General features: G+C 31.6%; 1 pseudogene; it reads left to right on the top strand.

Annotated features, from left to right (window-relative positions):
- The first annotated feature begins 13,790 nt into the window (after positions 1 to 13,790).
- On the top strand, positions 13,791 to 14,680 carry LOC149576890 (uncharacterized; annotated as a pseudogene).
- The last annotated feature ends 1,295 nt before the right edge of the window (positions 14,681 to 15,975 follow it).

The following is a 15,975-nucleotide window of genomic DNA, read 5'->3' as shown; positions in this document are numbered from 1 at the left end:
TTTCCCTGCCCAACACTATAGTTGTATAGTAAATTTTATCATCATATCCAAAACTACTTGCTCAACCTTCTCTTAATCAATTCTAAGAAAGAATCATATTTAGAATATGGGTTAGTGCAAGAAGTTGGGTCTCACTTTTGGCCAAAAAGTGGAAGTTTTTTTCCTGTTTTTGAAATATATTGTCCATTGATGCCAAAATTTGAGGCATTTAGAGATTAAATTAAAAAAAAATCAGAAATAAAAATTATAGTGCCTAGAATCTCCTTTTTGAATATATAATTTATTTGTATACCCATACAATAGATTATATTTTTGGTGTGGATCTTTAAAAATCACTTTTTGAAAATGCCTATTTCAGGACCATACCACACTCATGCACGAACACCATAATTTGACACAACTAAATGATTTATTTTGAATCCTTTTTAAAAAAAGTTACCTAACGCACCAAATATTGATGAGAATAATTTTCTTTAATTTTTAATGAATATTTTTAAATTAATCTATAATTGACAATTAAGCTAACTTCTAAAACCTCTTATGTACAAATGCCATAATTTAATAAAAAAAAACTTTTTTGAATTTTTTTAGCTTAAAAACAATTGTGTGAAGATTGATGACATGTAAATTAATTTAAGATATATGAAAAATTAAATATTAAACTTTTTGTGAATCTCACTATTTTATGTTTAAGAAATACTTTTAATTAATAAATAATGCAAAAAATAGCAAATGAACTCATAAAAACTCATTGGGGATGACCATATAAAAATTAAGAGTATCTTTAAAATTGTCAATTAATTGCCTTAGTCAAAATTTGGTTCATAAAGGCTTAGGTTTGGTCCCACCAAGCCTATGCCATGCCTTTCCCCAAGCTAAAACCCAATGCCAAAGGGAAATTCAAACCTCTAGCATTAGAATTGGGTGCCTGATTCTAATTTAGCCATTATTGGAACTAGGCATATGATATTTAAACACTCAGGTACCTAATTATTTAAAAATTGGGTGCCCAATTATTTAAATATCACGTGCTCGATTTAAAATTGGGTACTTGATTGGTCAAAAATTGGGTACTTGATTCTAAAGTACCCATTGGGCCCCAAAAGATGCCCCACAAAGCACTTTTCAATCATTGCAATGATTGAATGATAGTTTCGAGCTGTAACAATAAATTTATGTCACAATTATTATGTTTTCTTGTCATCTTTTACAATTTGTGGGTAAAAGTACAAAAATGCTTCACCCTTTTACAAAGGAAAAGGCAAACATCAAAAAAAGTGTTAAACTTCAACAATGTAAAAGTCATATTTGTATTTTGAATTTTGAGTTGGTGTGAACTGATGAAATGTGTATAAAAGGATAATGTTTATGTATGTTATTTTTTTAAAAAATAAAAAATAAAAATAGTATATTTTAATAATTTTCAATGACCTTTTTTAAAAGTGTTAAAAATTGAGCAAATTAGGGGTTATAGTTCCCACCATAGAAATAACTACAAATAAATGTGCTTTCATCTAAATTTAAACTATATTGTTAACAACATATGTATCTAGAATTATCAAAAATATTGTATATTTTATCTATTATAGCTATTTAAAGTTGAACTTTTCATAATTTAACAATTCCCACCATCTTTTCCCTCATAAATCTATATTAACCATTACAAATGTTATATATTATTGAAGAGGACACTCTCCTCTAGAAAAATTCATCATTTAAAAAAAAAAATCATTATCATCTACTAATTTTTATATTTGTTCAAATGTGCATCATCTTCAATGTTGAAATACCTACTTATATTATTTTACAATTATTGTAATCGATATTGGGTGACCTATAAATAAATTATATTGGCATAATTCTAACTTCAAGTTCTCTCTAGTGGTGTATAATTTTTTTTTTGAAACCCTAATTCTAATGATGAAATTTACCTTTGTAGTGTTAAGTTCTTCAGAATTGCAAAAACCATGAAAGAAAGTGCCACATCAGATGACACATAGACAGTTCTGGCTAGACTAGATCTAACCAGATTAGTACAACACAAAATTTGCTTGCTCAAGGTCATGTGCACGAGCAGGTTTAAATAATCAAATAGGTTTTTAAATTATTTTAAAAGGTAAATTTTTATTTTTAAATTGTTATATTTAATTCAATAAATTGGGTTTTTTATTTTAAAGGTAAGGTTTTTTTAAAATTATTATATTTACTTCATAATTTTATTTTTAAAATAGTAAAAAACTACAATTTTAAATGAAATTTATTGAAAAAATATTTAGAAATTAGATTTTTAAAGTTATTTTTGTATTGAAATCAATTAATTAAATTTATTATTTATTTGAAATTTATTATTTAACTTGATTTAAACAAATTATTAGAATGAATTTCAGTGTTTTCAAATATTATGAAAATTATTAAAATTATTAAATAGTTAAATTATTTAATTTATTTAATATATTTAATAATTTTTTTAATATAAATTTAGCAATGCTTTAATGCAACTACTTGTCTTAAGATGTTGTACTTTTATAGATAGTTAAATATAATAACCTTCTAGTGTTGAAACTTTTTTCTAAATTGTCTATGATCTACCGGTATTTATGTAATTGAATTTGGAAGTCTTTTGTATGCAAGTGATATCAAGCTCTCTATTTAGGTTTTTGTGTAATGGGGACTAAAGAAAAAAAAGAAAAAAGATATGATTGAGTCAGACATGACTAGAAGAAAGGATGGACAACATCTAATATAGAGCCACCAATTGAAGATCTATTAATTGAAGTTGAAGAAGATCCTATTGAAGTTCTAGCAAGTAGTAGGACATTTGGAAAATATGGTTTATGGTTAAAATTTTTGATGGAGATGGAAAAAGACTTTCCTTTAAGAGAAATTGAATCATTTGAACAAATGATGCTTGAAAGTACAATTAAGCTACATCTAAAAAATATGTGGGAGGAATTTTTTGAAAATAAATCTCTGATTGATAAAGCACAATTATTTTTTAGATTATTTAGGAAAAGAGAAATGAGTCATATCCTAGAGATTTTACATGTGGATGATAAGAAAACATTAGAAGATAATGTGAAGGCAACAATAGCTCAAAATTTGAAAGATGCATTAAATGCTATTGATAACAGAAGTCGAGTAGCTAATTTAGCACTACACAGAAAGAATTGATTACTATGATTATCAAAAAGGATTTGTCACAAAAAAAATAAGTTTGAACAATTTCTGAAATGCTCAATCTATCTAGATGAACTATTCAAACATACATAAAAGGGAGAAATTTTCTTGATGAGAACATTGAAAAGAATAGAGTTAATATTTGTTGACTTCCTCAAAAGGATAGAATTTTTGAAGATGTTAGAAAATGGGTTGTTGAATATTAGACTGTTAGAAATTCTTTAGAATAACTAAAAGGGGAGGGTGAATTAGTTATTCAAGGTCCAACATGTCTAATTCAATATTTTTTATTAAGTGTAGTGAGCCCATTCAACCATTCATTCATCCAAGCATTAACTTTCCTGAATATCAAGTTACTGTAAATCAACATGCAAGCATAACACATAAATAATCAATGCATAACATAGTGATTTACATGGAAACCCAATTTGGGAAAACTACCAGTAACATGCTACTCAATTCTCACTCTTCTGAAGTGATGCCCTGATAAAGGCTTACAACACATTGTTAAATGTGACCTTGTCAGAGGATTTTTGAACATACACTTGGAATGCCACCCTGTTAAAGGATTTACAAATGGTTGTTAGGCCAACCTAAGTCCATAGGATTTTCCCTCTATCCTAACTAATACAATTTCTAGAGACTAACAATTAGAGATTTTGACCTTATTACAGCATACAACTTAACTTGCAAATATCAAATCACTTCTTAGCTCATACCATTGCCTGACCTTCAATCTCTAGAACTCTGATAGCTTGCACTCCTTTCAAGCTTAGTCTCCTTGAGTCTCCATGCTCAGTGCACCAATGCAATCATCTCTTCTTGACCAGTTGTAGAAGCGGAGCTAAAGACAATAATGCCAAAGACATATTAGCATCTTAATATGCACGTGTAGCTTTTGCAGGTTCATTCAATTTCTCTATCTATCACCTTGCTTGTGATTAATTTGTAACTTCAACACTTCAACTACTTTAGGTATGAATCCTAAAGTAAACTTCCTCTGCATTAATGTGTAATTTCTTCAATAATCAACTCATTTGATGTAGGGTAGTCTTTGCTTGTTCTTAAGTAGCCTTGGTTAGGGATATCACCCCTAACTTACCTCTAAGATACTCAAAAGCATATTTAGGTAGTGCTTTTGTGAAGATGTCAAAAATCTATTGCTTTGAGCTAACGTATTCCATCTTCACTTGTTTGTCTTCCACCAACTCTCTTACATAGTGACACTTGATTGCAATATGCTTGGTCTTAGCATGTATTATGTTGATAGAACTTATATTATCACAATAAAGTATCACAAGCTCATTTACTTCTTCATTCATACCTTGCAGAAAATGTTTGATCCATACAATATTGGTGCAATTGATAGTGCTTGCAACATATTCACCTTCTGCTATGGATTGTGAGGTACAAATTTTCTTTTTGCTAGTCCATGTAATCAACATTTTTCCCAAGAAAAGTGCTCCTCCACTGGTGCTTTTTCTATCATCAATGTTACCTCCCTAATCTACATCAGTGTAGGCTTTTAACTCAAACTTTTCACTCCTCTTGTAATACAAACCAAAGTCATTAGTTTGTTTTAGGTACCTCAGTATTCTCTTTACTGACATTAAGTGATTTTCTCTTGGAATTGCAAAAAATCTTGCCACTATTCCAATAGCTAATGCAATTTTTGGCCTACTATGTACAACATATTGTAGCTTTCCAATCATTGATCTATACAATATTTTATTTACTTTAGCAAAATCATCATTCTTGGATAGCTTATGTCATGTTACCATTGGTGCATTGACTAGTTTGGAATCTTGTAATCTAAATGTCTTAAGTATCTCTTTGATGTATTTGGATTGGATCACGAATATGTCATGCTTCAATTGATGTACTTGTAATCCAACAAAGAATTTGATTTCTCTAAACATTGACATCTCAAACTCATGCTTCATTTGATTAGCAAAATCTTTGCATACAACATCTTTTCCTCCAAATATTATATCATCAACAAAGATTTTAGATATAAAAATATCTACCTTTTTCAGCTTTGATATACAAGTTTCTATTGTCATCTATTCTATCAAATCCTATCTTCACAATATATTTGTGTAGTCTCTCATACCACGCTATAGGTGCTTGCTTCAACCCATAAAGTGCCTTGTGCAGTTTGAAAACCATATTCTTGTTCTTATCATCAAGAAATCCCTCTAGATGTTCTATGTAGACTTCCTCTTCTAGTATACCATTTAGAAAAGTAGACTTGACATCCATCTAGTAGACTTTGAAAGCTTTGTATGTAGCATATTCTAGTAGTGTTCTTACTCCTTCCATTCCTGTAATAGGGGCAAATGTTTCCCTATAATACAATCCTTCTTATTGTGCATAGTCTTTACAAACTAATCTAGATTTGTTTCTTGCTATCTCACCATTCTCATCAAGTTTTTTTCTAAACACCCATTTTGTACCAATAACATTCTTATCAACTAGTCTAGGAACTAGGGTCTAGGTTTTGGTCTTCTCAATCTAATCTATTTCCTCTTCCATGGCTTTATACCAATAATCATCTTGTAGTGCATCCTTCATTTTTTTGGGTACAACCTTGCTCAGTAGACATGATTCATTCTCGAGTCTATTCCTTGTCATTGGTCTAGCATCCTTGTCACCAATGATTTAATCAGCAGGGTGATATCTTCTTACATATTTCACTAACCTTGGTTCTATCCTTCTCTCCATGTTTGATCCTTTAGCTTCAAAGTCAATTAGTTCTTCTACATCTGGTACTTCATCATTTCTCTCATGTGTACTATTTTTAGAATTAGAATGTCCATTTTCTACATTCTACAACTTGGCTTCTAAATCCAGCTTGACATTCACTAGTTGTGACTTGGCTGATAATAAAATTAGCTGCTAATTCCCAACATGATTTGTAGAATTTTCTTCAACAGTCATTCCTTCATAGAAGTATATAAAGGATCTATAATCCTTTGATTTCTTGGACTCATCAACTTGCACTTATGTATTCTTATCAAAATTTACATTTGTACTCTCCACAATCTTGTTAGTATTAGTATTCAAACACTTATATGATTTTCTTCTAGTGGAGTATCCAAGGAATATTCCTTCATCACTTTTTGCATCAAAATTTCCATTTCTAGTATCTTTAAGAATATAGCATTTACAACCAAAGACTTTGAAATGTTTAACATTAGGTGAGTGACCATACCATAATTCAAAATGTGTTACATTTTTACCTTTCTTGACTTGGACTCTATTAAAGGTGTAAAAAATAGTACTTATAGCTTCCCTCGAGTCCTTTAGAGTGACATTTTTCTCCATCATCAATGTTCTATCACAATCAATCACTAACCTATTCCTTCTTTTAGAAATACCATTCTAAGGTGGGGTCGTTGGTGCTGATGTTTTCCTTTTGATACCTTTGTCATTGCAAAACTCTCAAACTCCTTTGATGTAAACTCACCTCCTCTATCTAACCTTAAGAATTTTAGATTCTTTCATGTTTCCTTCTCAACTCTGGCTAAATACCACTTGAACATTTGAAACACATTAGATTTTTTCTTTAAAAATATAGCAATCATTGTCCTTGAATAATCATCTATAAATAGCATTATGTATTTATCTCCTAGGTAGCTTTGCACTTCTATTGGACCACATAAGTCTATATGGACTAACTCTAGGACTTCTTTGGAAGTTTATGTTTCTCTTTTGAAGCTACACCTAGTTATCTTCCCTAGTTGACATTGTTTACGCATTGTGTTTTTAGGTTTCTTCAATTTAGGAAACCCTCTGACTTTCTTCTTTTTGCTAATGCTAATCAGATTGTCAAAATTAAAATGACACAATATTTTATGCCATAACCACACATCATCAATTCTGACAACAAGACAAGTTGCATCTTCCATATCTAGGTAAAACAAATTACTCCTAGTTTGTTCACCTTTTCCTATCAGATTTCCATCAGTGTCATAGATCTTGATAGTTTTGTTTCCAAATTCAACTTTGTAACCTACATTGCCTAATTGTGATACACGCAACAGGTTGTAGTTCAATCCTTCAACATAGTATGCATTATCACTTGAAATTTTCTCTGTGAGTTTAATGGAACCTTTTCTTTTGATTTGACATTGAGCATCATTACCAAATCTAACACTATTTCCATCATATTGAGTAAAGGTAATGAACTTACTTCTATCTCCTATCATGTGATGTGAGCATCCACTGTCTATGATCCACTTGTCATTCTTATTCACACAAGTAACCAATATTTTTGCTTCATCTTCATCTTTATCTGATTCATCCTTCATGGCCACATAGACTACTTCATCATCATTCTCATTAGATTCTTCTTCAACAATGTAGAATCTTTTTCCTTTTTCTTTGTAATCTTTGCTATCATCTTCTCTCTTATTTTTGTACTTGTTTCCTTCTTTGTAGTTCTTCTTCTATGTACACGTTGTAGCAATATGACCTACTTCATTACAATTGAAACATATGATAGCTAGCTTACCTTTGAATTTACCTTTGCCTCTATAGAATCTCCTAGCCAATAGTGCTTCCAATGGTTCCTCATCTTCCTCTATAGAATCTCCTAGCCAATAGTACTTAGAATGCCACCCTGAGTCCATAGGATTTTCCCTCTATCTTAATTGATACAATTGCTACAGAGTAACAATTAGAGATTTTGGCCTAATTATAGCATACAACTTAACTTGTAGATCTTAGATCACTTCTCAGCTCATACCATTTCCTGGCCTTTAATCTCTATAACTCTTATAGCTTGCCCTCCTTTCAAGCTTAGTCTCCTTGAGTCTCCATGCTTAGTGTACTAGTACAATCATCTATTCTTGACCACTTGTAGAAGAAAAGCCTTTGTGCTCTCCCTTCTCCTAGATGTCTTCTTCTTGACACCCTTCTAACCACTTTACAATTTGGCACTTCATCAGCAGTAGCATAAACAACATTTGCTTCTTGGTCTATGACTCCTTAAATAGAAGTCTTGGAATTTCTTTTCCTGCTCAATTATGTCAATTCATATGGATTAGGTAGGATTCATTGTATCTAAACCATATTTTGTTTCCTCTAGAAACTTCTTGAAAAATCCTTTTGAATTCACCCAAAAATAATTTACATGGAATTTTGTGCCACTAGCTCATCATCCTTATCTTCCAACTAGTTCACAAAATTCAAGGTAACCAATTTATCAACTTAGATTTAGTGAATCTTTGTCACTTAAAATAATGCAGCAGCTCGACACTATTAGAATACTGGTGCTCGGCACATACTATGTGACTCGCCATCAACTATGTTTTCCTTGATGCTCAGGACTCGAAGTTCACTTGGCACCAACTAATATTTTTTGATGCTCGACATCTGAACTTCATTAGGCACCTGAAGATCACTCGACACATACTAGAATTTCCTGTTGCTTGGCTCCAAATGAGAATTTTCTCGGCACCCACTAATGAACTTAGTTTAAGCTTTGCAGTCAACCTTGTTACAACCACTAGTACAAAAATAACAATATATTACTAAATAAACTACTAAAATTTGTAGATATGTGACTAATTTTGATCACGTGACCAATAGTAGTTTACTGCTAGACATTTATCTCCCAGCTAAATTTATGACTAAATTATTTTAATCATTGATTAGGTCATTGATTTAGTCATTTGTTGTTGTTACTTGGTAGTTTATAGTGTAGTTTACTTGGTAGTTTTGGTAGTTTATTTGGTAGTATATTTGGTAGTTTATTTGGTACTATTTTTGGTAGTTTTTTGGGTAGTATATATAGTAGTATATTTGGTACTTTATTTGATAGTACATATGGCAACATACTTGGTAGTTTATTTAATCATTAATTTAGTCATATTAGGGCATGATGGAATTGAACCACCATCCTCCTACTTAAAAGCAGGTGCTCTTCCATTGAGCTAGTACCATTTAAAGATCAATGAAAACAATTGATAAAATTGCCTTCCCAACATTAGATCTACCATAATCGTGGTCATTGTAACATGATATACTCTTCTCAAAGGATACAAATTTTAGTTATTATGAAAAGCAATAATCTAAATCTTTATCAATAACAATTCAATAATTTTAAATTTGGCAATTCAAGCATTTTAAAATTATATTTCATGTGTCAATTATACTTCTCTAAATTATTGTAGTGATAGACTCTTATAAAATATAATTTGGAGAACTTTGGCCAAAAACAAGTATTGTTTCTTGTGCTAACTTCTCAAAAAAATATACAAATGATTAGGCAATTTATGTCAAGAAAATAGACCTTCGCATTAAATAGAAACATCAAACCCCTTTAAAAAATCACATCTATTAAAAACTACGAAACACAATTAATTGAAATACTCACTTTTTAACATATGGAGGTGCCAAAGGATCAAATATTTCCTCTTCCTTATGCTCAGGTGGGTGATAAGAGTATTCATTACACCTAATGTTGACATTTATTGAACCTTAGTCTATAAATAACGTAAAAATAGGAATTTGATAAACATAAGGCACATGAAAAAAAAAAGTGTTTTTATCAATGATCTATAATTACGTTATTCCTAGTAATAGGGAAAGTGGTGCCAATTCATAATGTAACAATGGACTAAATAATATGTTTATGACAAATTGCTTTAAAAAACCTAAAACAAAAGGAAATAATGGACTAGTAAAGTCTGGTAAGCAATGGCTATGCTTCACCTGTTGATAACCCCAATTATAGGATAAGCCTCATAACATACATTGATGAATCCTAAGATGGTTGATCATAACCATAAACTTCATATCATTTACCATAATGTAATGTCCCCTTTTCAGACCTAGATTTGAATGATAATAGAGCCTAAGTACAAAGTTAAACAAAAAATAAATTAAATATAATAATAATAATAATATTAATCATCTTAAATAAATAATAATATACTATGAAATATTATTATTTGAATTATTATAATAAAGGGGAAAAAAATATTGTTAATGATATTAAATATGATTAAGAAGTAACATATAACATAATATTATGAATCGTCTATTTTAAGATGATGAATATAATTAAAATAAAATATTAAATTATGATTATAATCTTATCCCAAGTCAATAATTTAATATTACAAATATAATAATAAATATAATAAATATTAAAATATAACATATCATTATAAATACTAGCAATTGCGCCTTAGTAAGGTGCAATAGGTACACCAAAGCTATATTCAAAGTCAATAATCAATTCAAATAATTGCATTCCAAGTACTAAAGATGGAAAATAATGAATTTTAGTTAGGTTGGGAAAAAAATTCTAGAATGTGGAGTGATTATGCCTAATTGCAAGACAAATTGATAGGCTAGACAAGAGGGGGGAAATGACATTTACATGAAATTTGCATCCAAAATCATAATAGGTAAGCCCTGAAAAAGAATCTATAAGATTTTGAGGGAATTTGTTAATGTTTAATCCACACCAAAACAAACTCTAAGCTAGATACAAGGACATCCAATCTATACCAATTTTAGACCAAAGAATTAACACTACTTCAGGAAAAAATAAATTAGCACTCTCTTCTTATACAAGATAGGAAAGGAGTTGAATTCATTATAAGATGAATATTCTAAATACAACTTCCCTTCCAAAGGTTCCCCACAATCCAATCTATACAAAATAATAATTTTTTCTCAAACAAGGATGCATCTCATTCTAGGTAGGGAAAATCAAAACATTTGATGTTATCACTCCTCTTTTCTTTGAATTTCATCACCAATTAATCTAGTTAAGAAAAAGATGGAAATAAAATATCCAAATATTCTATTGTTCCAAAAAAAGAATAGTCCTTGTTCTACAAAATAACTTGCTCTACCTCAATTTTCCCATGTGTAAACAATCCTTCAAATTGAAAGAAAACCTAACTAAATCCCAAAAATAAAAAAGGAAATGAGAAACACTACTTGCCTAACCTCAACTCTCCCTCAACTTCTACAACCAATCCCTTAAAATCAAACCCAGAATCCTCCCCTTAAATCGCAAGACTAATCTAAACCAATGGGAACAAGAAAGTCAATGTCAAAAGTAGAAATGCAAACAAGAATAATTTGTCAATCATTAGTCCAGTTGGGATGAATATTGAGTGAGGCAATTATCTCATTTTAAATGATCGACCACACAACCACACATAGATAAGAAAATTTCAACACCTCAAAAACATAAAACATGCAAGTGGAGATGAAGATGAAGAAGAGCAGGTGGCAACAAAATCAACCATCCACTACTTTTTCTGCTAACGTTTCTACATAATCTAGAATAAAATAGAAAAAGTCTGAATCACAATGTCTTGATCATCTTGAAAGCCTCGAGATACAATTTGGACCTCGATGTTAGAAGTGAACAGATTCACGTCAATATAGGTATGCAGAAAATCAATTAATTTTACATGAGGGCTCACAAAGACATTATGGCAACAAAACACAAACAATGGTGGAGCTCCAATTAGGAAGTTAAAAGAGGCTCACTAAAATTGTGGACAATTTCAAAGATTACATTAACCAAGTCAACCCATATGTTTGTTTGAGTTTACATGAGTGGCCATCCGCAAAGGCTAGAAAAAGTGTCTACGAAGTATGGTAAATTCATTGAAGAAAAGATGTGAAAATGAGAAATAAGCAAGAAAAAGATGGGAATATGCTCTTCAATTATACAACCAAACCAAAAATGAAGAAATTTCTCAAATGATCACAGCATCATATGTGGATTGGTACGAGAATGAAAGAGTTATATAAATGTAGGGGAATAAGCTTTTTCCAATGGGTGACACTCATTGGACAAGCTGACTTGTCCAATGTTTGTATTGAAGTTAAAAGTAGATGCTAAGGATAGATTGGGTCAGAATTATATACATTTAGTAGCAAAAGGAATTAAGGGTCAATCAGTTGGGGATATTTTATTAAAATCATCCTCATCAGACTTGATGTATGCAACCAATGATGGGGAAGAACACCACCCTTGCACTTTGCATCTGAGATAGTGAATGCAAAAATGGCTGAGAAATTAATGGGCAGTCCACTTCAGCAAACTAAAGGCCTCAATGCTAACATTTATCTAGCCAAAAAATTACTTGAGCAAACTAGCTGCTCTGACTGTGAATGCTAGCATATGGAAATCTATGTCAAATTCAATATGCTATGAAGCACATTTTTTTGGAAATCTGCACCATTTGATACAATCCAATCATCACTCTTATCCCTTTGGGATTGATTGCTGAGTACTCAAAACAAAAACTGAGACCCAAAAAGATTCAAGTCAGAAAAAGATGTTCATTGAGAATTCATTCTTTTAATAGTCGAGTACTAAAAAAATAGTTTCAAACTAAAAAAATTAAGCCTAAAGAATTATAAATATGGTGTCTGTTATTCTTGCATAGCATCATCAATTTTTCCATAATCTTCTTGTCCTTTCTTTGCATGCTCTTCTATTCTAAGATCTAGGGTATTCTCAAGCTCTATAACCTACTTATTCAACTCTTGAAGTTGTGATTCAAAAATTTCTTTAGCACAAAGATCATCTTGAAACTAGCCATTAAGATGATCAAACTCAATCTGAGCTTTCTCTCTAGACAATTGTTTCTCCTTATGAGCCAAATAGGTTATTTAATCTATTTTTTGCAAGCATCATGTCCACAGTGTTTGATGCCATAACTAACATCTTTCCCAGTTCAATAACCTTATCTTCGAGTCCTAAAATATCATATAATTTGAGAACCTCTCTCTGGGATTCTGATTTTATTAATTTTTCTTCATATTCTTGTATCTGAGCCTTTAGTTGATCTTTCTCTGTTGCTAATTTGGATTGCATAACATGTAGGCTTGCCATTATGCTTTCTCTGGGAGACTAACTTCTTTTGCAGTTCCTTGATGAGATTGGACATTTTCCACTACTCTCTTGTCTTCTTCAATGGCAGTTTGTAGTTGTTTTTGAATATGTTCTTTTTCAGCAGTAAGTAGGTTTGTTTGGATAAGTTCAACATCATTTGATTCACTTATTTGTTCCTTCTCATCAAATAATTCTTGCAACTCAAGTTCTCATTTTTTAGTAACTTCTTCTGCACCGTTCAATCTTGAGGACAAGGCATTCAAATGAACACTCAATTCCTCAAATGATTTCAATCTTTCAGTCGACTGTTTCTCCAAAATTTCCTTGCTACCTTCAGGTTCTTCTACTTTCATGGCCAAATCCTACAAAGTCTCTATAAATTAATCATGTATCATCTCCACGGAAAATAGCTTTGAGTCCAAACCTCTCCAAAGTTTTGCATCTTCTCTATGCTTCAATTTAAGCTTGTCTTTTTCATTGCTGATGTGGTGCAACTTTAGTTCAAGTTGAAGTATTTGATCTAAAGACTTCTTCATCTTGGAATTCAAATTTTGAAGGTCAGTATTTGCGCTAGCCTGATCTTGCACAATTGTTTCTACATATTAGTTTTGAAGAGTGAAACTTTTAGTGGATCATGAGTCTCTTCTTGTTTGAGGACTTCTACTCATGAGTCCGAGAAGAGGCCTTCTGACAAAATTAGATCCATTAAATCTGCTGCCACTACTTTTCTATAATGACAATTGAAATGTCATCATTCTCAATACTTTTCTTGGCTTGGCTTTTCTTAGCTTATATTGTATTTGTAGTCCTACAGTATTCAAATATATGGGAGAACATTCATAAAAATCACTGGCATATCAACATCACAAGTAATGCGCACACCACCCTTCCAGTTTATCAGCCTTCGCCATTGCTGAGGCAAGAATTGGGACTCTTGCACTACAATTTATGGGGGTTTGTAGACAATATCACTGTACCCCTTGAAAATGTAGAGTCTCAATCCATACACATTGAACAAGAAAATAAGGACAGGGAAGAAAATGCAACATATCCTGATATCAAAGATGTGCACTAGGATCCTAGAAGCGGTGGTCAGATATGTGCCAAAATTGGGTGGATAGAGGAACCTATGGTAACAAGGGAAATAGATGTGGGTATTTCACCCTAGGAAGGAAGCTGCACATGTTGAGTATTTAATGGATAATTTCCTGCAAAGGCTAATAATAGATGAGATCAAATTACACAATGAAGTGCTTTCCAATATGGTGCTTAACAACCGCATTGCAAAACTCATTGGCATCCATCTAGAAATATAAGCTGCCTATAATTCTGAATGGCCTCAAGCATTACGCGTCTAGGAAACTCCACTAAATCTTCTAATAAGTTTAAGTAAATTTGGCATGCCGCTAGTGACCACTCAGCCCATGTTGACTGGTATGCTAAGAGTATAGTATTAGGAGGAATTTATACAACAACAAAGCTTTACATGCTAACTGATTACTCACCAGAGTTTAGGTAGACTTGGTAATTTCTAGACAACCATGTCTGAGATGCACTTGATTGCCCAAAAATGCTCCAGAGGCCACACAATTGGTAGCAGGTTATTACTGTGGGAATTTGTAGATTTCCCCACTAAAATGAAACCCTATCCAATCCATAGAGGAGTTTTCCTATAAGACTAGGGAACCAACATACAGTATAAAAATAATCTACAGAATGATATCGAGCATACCTGTAAAATGTGCTTGTTGTTAGAATGATAAATTAATTACACCTACCATGCAACTATCGACACATAGATCATCTCCCATGTGCAGCCGAATATAGCTATCCAAGCACTATCCAACACAACACTTCGCACAGCCTAACCTAGCTGGACCTCCGCCATAGCTCTCAACTCTACAAGAAGAATATCAAGAACTTCTTCAGGAGTGGTAGATCGCCACACACCACCAGATAATGTTGCGATAAAAGGGCGAACACCGATTTCCAATGTCTCTATCATGAATGACAAATTCTTGCTATTCTGCACAATAGGATCCGTGTCCATTCTCCCAATTAACCTTTTCACATTAAAGATTGCACTTCTGGAGAGAAGTTCCAGAGGCTCGTGATATGGAACGATGAAGTTTACACCGGTAGATGGACTGTTGCCCTGGAAGAGAACATAAGAGGGCATAGTCCTCTGTCCTAGATTTTGTAGAAGTTCCACCTTTGAGTCTCTCATTTTGGCGCTTGAATTGTTTACCAAAAAACCCTTGTATCCTCAAAACTTCCTTCAACAAAGCTGAAAACCGTGAGGAGCTGCTGCGTTTGAAGATTTGAACTGTTGAAAGACAAATCGTGAAACAAGCACTACGAGCCCTTCAAAGAGATTCAGACATGGAATAAAATTTTTGCTAACTTCAACCAAGCTTTGAAGGTACTGGAATTCATTGTGGTATTGAGCTTGATGGTTATGAATTAATTGACAACTATTTTTTAATAACCAACAAATTTTTTAACCTTTGGCATGATAAATTCAATTCTGGGAGAAGCTATTTTGAATGAAAAAATAAAATAGTCTATCGCTAGAATGCCATAAGGTTAAACAAATATTTTTAAAAGTTAAATCATTAATTATCCTTGAGAACCTTTAATTCTTATATATTTTGAGATGTTAAGGGTAAAATAAAAAGTAATTTAGATATAGAGTGATAGTAAAATAAGAATATTTAATGATAATTTTAAATAAATAATATATATAAGTTTGATTTTTTAAAAATTTCTTTCATATGTATTATAATTGTTTATATATGTTTTGTTCTTTAGGTAGTAATGAAAAACATAATGAAATATGTTATGTACACAAGTATTATAAAGTGGTCACTTCAAAGTGTTCTATAATAACTAAATAAATATTCTCTAATAATTTCATA

Source organism: Cupressus sempervirens, chromosome 1, assembly GCF_028749045.1.
Source record: "Cupressus sempervirens isolate cs-2001-9-10 chromosome 1, ASM2874904v1, whole genome shotgun sequence".
Lineage (NCBI taxonomy): Eukaryota > Viridiplantae > Streptophyta > Pinopsida > Cupressales > Cupressaceae > Cupressus > Cupressus sempervirens.
The sequence above is the reverse complement of the archived record's forward strand: the minus strand, read 5'-3'. Positions and strand labels throughout refer to the sequence as shown.